Genomic DNA, 7,452 nt, shown 5'->3' on the forward strand with positions numbered 1-7,452 from the left:
AGACACCCTCTGTTATATAAATTGTTTTCAGAGTTTGTGAATGTTCCCAGTGGTCTACTGCCATATAAGTCACAAAACTGTCTCAGATACTCAGTTCTCTCTCTTCTTTCTCACACCCTGACTCGTGCTGAGTCCTGCAGTACCTGCGTTTGATTAACATAAATATGTGATGGGTTTGGATTGCTAAAGAACCAAATACAGGTTATACCTTTTTTTATACCTTAACAATATTTGATTGTTTCCACAGTTCTGTGTAATTTCTGGCATGATTGCTGTTTCTTGAGAGAAATGTGAGGGAAAATATATTGAAATGATAGTTGTATCTGTTTTCACAATTATACAGTGAATGTCTTCCAATAACCTTGTTTGCAGGTTTTCTTCCCTTGGAAGCCAAATGTGGGGATGTCTTAGATGTGTTTTAGGCATATAGTCACATTTTCAAGAGGATATCTGGGCACTGGAACAGCTCCCCAGGGCAGTGGTCACAGCCCCAAGCCTAACAGAGCTCAAGGAGGGTTTGAACAACACTCTCAGGCACTTGATGTGATTCTCAGGGATGTCCTGTGCAGGGCCTGGAGTTGGACCGGATGATCCTCAAGGTCCTAACTCTGATTATTCTGTGGCTCTGTATTGAGACCTCTCATGGTTGGACATCTCTCCCGTGCCTCTGTTTTTTCAAAACCTGCATTGACCTAGTGAACTCCTTCCCTTGAGAGCTCCACAAGTGTAGGGCAATTGTGGCTGTCATTGTTATTATTTGGAAAAGATGTTTCCTTAGAGACTTGACTGAACTTCCTGGCTCAAATCCTTGCAAAATCTCATGTTATTACTTCTAAAAGTTGTTTGATGCTATGAAAGGAGAAGGAGGTTGTCTTGCTCTGTGTATTTGACTGGACTCCCTGCTTTGTTTTGAAGGTGTACAAGGGAGAAGAGACCACATTCCACATCTCAGGCCTTCAAGTCAACACAGACTATCGGTTTCGCGTCTGTGTCTGCCGCCGGTGCTTGGATACCTCACAGGAGCTCAGTGGACCTTTCAGCCCCTCTGTTGCCTTTATGCTTCAGCGAAACGACATCATGCTTGCGGGAGAGATGGGAAGCATGGATGACCCCAAGATGAAGAACATGACTCCTACTGATGAACAGTTTGCAGCCCTCATTGTTCTTGGCTTTGCAAGTTTGTCGATTATGTTCGCCTGTATATTACAATACTTCTTTATGAAGTAGAGAATCCAATGGAAGTTTGAGATACAGATTTTAACTAATGCTACGCATTATAATCCACACATTTATTCAGATAATCCTTTTTTTCGAAATCCTTTTGTTCTACCATACATTTTATATACTTCTCTTGTTTTTACGGTTCTAGCTTGAAGAAAGATAAATCAGTGTTTTGATGCACCTTTTTGAAATTCAAAACTAGGAAGTGGTCAAACTGGAGAAACAAGCAAACCAGATACCAAAAGCAAGATTTTTTTCCTTCACTGTTTCAAAATTGTCACCAATTTGCCTTTTCAACGTTGTTTTGGGCTTTTTTTTTTCCACTGATGTTCATACAGTCTCTTATTTTATCTTACTATTTAGGAAATCTTAATCATGAGTCACTTTTTTATCTCTTCTTTTTCCTTCTAAACATTAGTCACAAGTGTGTATAGTGGTAAGACTAGAGTACAGTGTTAGTCAAGTACCAGTTTTTCCTTGAACAGTATTAGCAATGTTGCCTATGAATTATTCACTACATTTGCCCCAATTTTTCAAGACAAAACCTAAGTTGTTATTTTAACTGTTTAGTGCATTTAAATTGGAACAATATCCTGCAGTCAAAAAACCTTTTTAAGTATCTGTTACTTTTACAGTTACAACACTATAAACTGCCTGTATGAGAAATCAAGTAACCAAACTGCATATAAATTATGAAGCATTATAGATTTTTTGTACCATTTTGATTCCTAGCAGTAATTTTAAGTAAGAGGGCATTGTGCAATAGTTAGTTATTCCCATGTTCAGCTATTTAAAAGCTGCTTAACTTGTCTGTTTGTCACTGTATATAACTATTCCTAATCTAATACTAGATATTATTCTATTATGTTCAGCCTGATTGATACGATTTGAGCTGGAGACAGCTTACTGCCTCTGCTGGATTAGGTGAGATTTACACTCAATGGAAGCAAAATTTACTGTCAGTTGATCTTTATTAATGTTGTTACTATTTTTGGAGGGGTATCCATTTTATGGAACTTTCTTGGAGGTCTCAGAAATTACACCTGTTCATTTTAAACACCTTAAATGTCTCTGCTGTTCTTACCACGGGGCTGATTGGAATCATTTGGTGCATGGCAAATTGAGAGTCCTGCAAAGGGACGGTCCCTGCTCTGCTGGCAGTGTCCTCCTCCTGCCTGCCCCTTCCCAGACACGTTTTAATCCATAAGACACTAGATTTTTAACTCTTGAGTCATCGGGTTATTTATATTCAGTCAACATTGTGCGAGTACCTCAGGGACATAAATGAGCTGGAGGTGCAAATAGATTCCAAAAGGGTGCAACAGACACAGTGTATTTCCCTGCCTCTTGTTTTTGTATATTTTTGCTATTTGGTTTTGCTTTTGTCTTAGCTATTTTGTGCTCTGTCTCCATCGTCTTAAGATTCAGTGTCCTGTACTAGCATAATATTCCCTTAACCAAAGTAATGGGGAGAAAACAACATTATTTTTGTTTTAGGTTTATTTATACTATATACTGCATACAGTACTTTAAATACCAATTACAGTGCAATCTTTTTATTTATTGTAAAAAAAAAAAATAAAAAAATAAAAAGTGTACTTATGTACTAATCCCCTTCCCCACCTGCCCCGTAGCATGTTACATTTTGTCTGTTTTATACTGTTGTACTTTAGGTCAATTTTTACCTGGCAGCATTCCTAGTATTATTAATCTTCTTACATTTTCTTGTGTTTTTGAAGATGGGAGCATCTAGTACATTAAATGCCAAAAAAACCAAACCCCATTATCAGTGATTCAAACGTTTACATGTATCCAAAAACATAATCATCTCTGGAAAGAAAGTGCTAAGATCAATGAATTATTCTGTGTGCCTCTCTAGATGTAGCAGATATTAGAAATGTTCTGTATTTTGTTATTGACTATAATTAGTTTAATTTAGCCTTGCAAACTAATGGCATTGAGCTAAATATATATATTTTTTTGGGTTTTTGCCAAAGTCATGGCTTGTCAAATTTATTTACATCTTATTTAAATTTATTTGTGATATGAAACTTTGTGACCTTGCATCTGTATTTTGTGAGCAAAGCATATACAGCTGTTTTCAGTGGAGAGGGGAGAAGAGTGTATTTTTTAAAGCAATGAAAAGATCCCTAGTTTGGAGACCCAGAAATTTGAATAGATTCCCTTTTTTATTTTTGGAATATTGTTTGAGCAGTGCTGCTATGAAATCTGAGCTTGACACCTTTTGTAACCAGAACAACTGCTTTAATAAAGGAAAAAACCCACCTTGCTTTAGATGATTTTCAAAGTTTGAAATGCAAATGATACTATGAGCAGTGAGCAGGAGTGTAGGGAGGAGCAATCAGTCACACTCAGAGCATTTCTGTCATTGCTGATTGTTTGGTCCCTTATAACCACACTAACCAGAATGTCCAGCTCATACCTGAGGTTATTGGAGACCATTGCTGGAGGAGCTGGGACAGGCCCTAAAGATGTTGATTTGACATTCTTTTAGGCTGTGTGTTCTGTCATAGTGATTGGATTGTCACTCATATATTGATGGCAAAGTAAAGATCACAGATGTCAAACCCTTCCTGTTCTGATGGGCGTTCTCCCTGCCCCACCACTGCTGATGCCTTCTCCCTTCCCAAACACCTTGTGCCCCGGATCCAGCGATAGCAGGTGTTGGATCTGACCCCAGAGCACTCTGCTCTCACAGAAATCAGCACCAACAACGAAGGTAGAGTGAAACACTAAATATTTAAAACCCTTAAGGAAGGAGAGAGATGTTTTTATATTGTTCTGCCTTTTTCTTTATGAACTTGAAGTGTTTTCTAATCCTGTTTGTTGGCTCCAGTAGCTCAGTATTCAGTGTCACGACTGAGAAGTGCCCTAACTGAATGTGTATGAACCTTATCCTTGCACAGTTCTTTAAATTGAAAAAAAAAGAAAAAAAGAAAGCAAATGTTTTTACCTCACTATGGGAACATACATTCCAAGCTTTTCAACTTTAAAAAAAAATAATCATAAGTTTTCTTGTATTGTAAATTTTAGACTATTTCATATGCATTATATTAAAACTGCCATATCAATTTTAATGTATAGATTTTGCAAATACTACACTATGTATGTAAGACTTAACTGTATCTGTAGTGTATATGTAATATATTTATGCCCAATAAATGTTTTAATTCTTTCTGATATCACCAGGAGTTGTTTTGATTGAACACAGCCTTTGGGGTCTGCATGGCCCCTCCTGGCAGGGCAGTGCTGTTGTGCAGCCTGGAGCAGTGGTGGGAGCCCCAAATTCACCTCAGGATGTTTCTGGTTTGTGATTGGAGTGATTTTTGTGTTATTTGTGAAACAGGAGTTTATGGGAATTAAAGGTGTTCTAATCACTCCTTTTAAATAGCTTACATGAAAAATGAAGGGTGGTAAAAATATACCTAGATTGTTCTCTTTTAGTAATTAAACACAAAAATATCAGAGCTTTCACTTGTTTATTATGTGCAATGAACTCAATTACTCATTGTAACAAATTAATCTAGAATGTATACATTCTTGCCAAATGCATTAATGCTTATTTTTTAAATGCTTTTCTTCTTCAAATCACTGCATAAATGCAACATCTCATTTGTTTGTTTTTTTAACTAGTGCAGTTTACAACATTGAGAGGGATTTTCCTGGGGAAATTGTCATTCTTTTCACTTGGTTGCTCAGCTTTTTATCTAAACAGTGCTTGCCAAAACAATCTCTTACACAGAATCTATTAAGTATATCTATAAAGTGGTAATCAGTGCTTTGGTATCCAAAGAGATCTTTTCTTTTCAGAGATCCCTGGTCTCTTGCCATGGGTGTCTGCAGAGGGGATGGAGGGCAGCGAGTCCATGGGAGCAAAGAAGGATTTCAGCATTTGCTGTTTGAGCTCTGAATGTTACTTTGTGGTGTTATCACCCCCAGGTGTGTGCAGAGCTGCTGTGTCCCTTTCCCACACCCAGACTAGGCAGAGGTGGGTAAGTAGCACGAAGATTCCAATGAATTTTGTTTTACAAGGAAGTGCAGAACAAGTTGTAACCGAGTTTGGGCAATACTGTATTTACCATCAGCTCTTGCCTGCTGGCAAGACAAAATATCAGCTTTGAAAAGTTCTGAAAGAGAGCAGAGCCTGATATTTCTGGATGTTTTTGTGGCCTTCCCAGCAGCTTTTGGGCGGTAGGGCAGTGGGATGTGGAGCCTGGCACCCCTCACAGTTTAAGCAGCCTGGGGTCTGCCCACAGCAGCACATGGTGACTGTGCTGGCAGCTGCCGTTTCTATAGCAGCAGCGATTCTCTCCTCTCGGTAATCACTGAGCCTGTTCAGAAACCAGCAACTACAATTTGTTTTGCCTTTGACTTCAGTCACTGTTACAAGCTCAGAGCACGTTTGGTTCAGTGGAGGAGAGTCGAGCCCTGTTTAAAGGGAGTGTATCCGAGCCCAGGGGTGGCATGATCTGAGCCATCTGCTCCCTGGGATGAGTAAGGAGCAAACAGGTTCAGGAGGTGCATCAATCCGTGTTCACCCCATGTGGAGCTTTTCCAGTGTCTTTGAATTTTAGGTGGTGCTCAAATTCAGTCTGCTGCAAACAGCACTTGCTGGAGGGACAGGGATGTTAACTCCAGCCTTTGTGTCAGGGGACTTAGGTGGTCCTGCCTGTCCCTCCCATCTTAAAGCATAGCTAAGGTATTTAAACAACCTCTGAAAATTATATTTGGGCAATCCTAGCCCAGGACAGAGGGGTTGAAAGTAGGTGATCACTGAAGTCCTTCCAACCCAAACTATTCTATGAATTTGTGGGCTAAGGAGATGGGGTGATATCCCCCTCCAGCATCAATGACACAACAGGATGGTTCTGTTAGACCTGGCTAGACCCAAAGGTGCGAGAGACGCTATAAAGAAATTAGTGTGGAAATCACAGAGTCATAGAATCAACTGGGTCAGAAAAGACCTCCAAGATCATCGAGTCCAACCCTACTGTGGTTACTAGACCATGACACTAAGTGCCACATCTAGTCTCATCTTGAAAACCTCCAGGGGTGGTGAATCCACCACCTCCCTGGGCAGCCCATTCCAATGCCTGATCACTCTCTCTGTAAAAAATCTCTTCCTAATATCCAACCTAAACCTCCCCTGGCAGAGCTTGAGTCTGTGCCCTCTTGTCCTCCTGCTGGTTGCCTGGGAGAAGAGACCAACCCCCAACTGACTACAACCTCCTTTCAGGGAGTTGTAGAGGGTGATAAGGTCTCCCCTGGGCCTCCTCTTCTCCAGGCTGAACACCCCCAGCTCCCTCAGCCTCTCCTCATGGCACTTGTGCTTGAGTCCCTTCACCAGCCTCATTGCTCTTCTCTGGACCTGCTCCAGCACCTCACTATCTTTCCTCAACTGAGAGTCCCGGAACTGCACACAGTTCATCACAGAAATGTGATGCACAAATTATATTCCCTCTGCAAACCTTTTTCTAGAATTAGAGAATTATTTCAGGAGTCATGATGTATTGTGATTTATTGAAGTGGTGTAGAACAACATTCTCTTGTCCTTAACCTGGCTTGGAGTGAAGAGTTATATCTCTTATTCTTCTCAGAATGAGAACCACAAGGAAGTGTAGAGAGAGGGATAAGGATATTTTGTCTCAATATTTTTATGTCTGAGCAGAAAGCCATCTGAGATCCCCTGAAAGGCTATTTCATCAGTATTGCATTTAATAAATTCTAAACAAATGCATCTGTTTCTGCTCTTGACAATTGCTCTCACAGTGCCCAGATTCTTGGCAGGGTGAAATAAAAAGTGGTTTCACAAGATGCTTTCAAACACAGTGGATTAGCCCTGCTATCTGCTGTTATTTGAGTGAATGTGCTGTTATTAGTTGGAGTAGATACATTTATTGTACTAATTGGTGGCATAGATGGCCTTGCATGCAATCAAAACTTATTTTTAGGTCTACTAGCATGGTTAATAAATAACTGCTTGGGTCAGTGTGCTCAGTGGATGTCATTTCTTGGTAATTTTATTAGCTCATCTCTCTCACTTTCTATCATATGAAAGCTATTACTCTCTACAAATAAAATGGAGCAAACAGTAGGGATGCAGAGTCTTGAGAGGATTAACTTGTGAATAGAGTTGAGAAATTCACCCTAATCCAGTGCAAATATTGTCTTTATTAATTTATAGCTTAAATGCCTTTTCTTTCTGTGAAA

Source organism: Acanthisitta chloris, unplaced genomic scaffold (genome assembly GCF_000695815.1).
Source record: "Acanthisitta chloris isolate BGI_N310 unplaced genomic scaffold, ASM69581v1 scaffold37317, whole genome shotgun sequence".
Lineage (NCBI taxonomy): Eukaryota > Metazoa > Chordata > Aves > Passeriformes > Acanthisittidae > Acanthisitta > Acanthisitta chloris.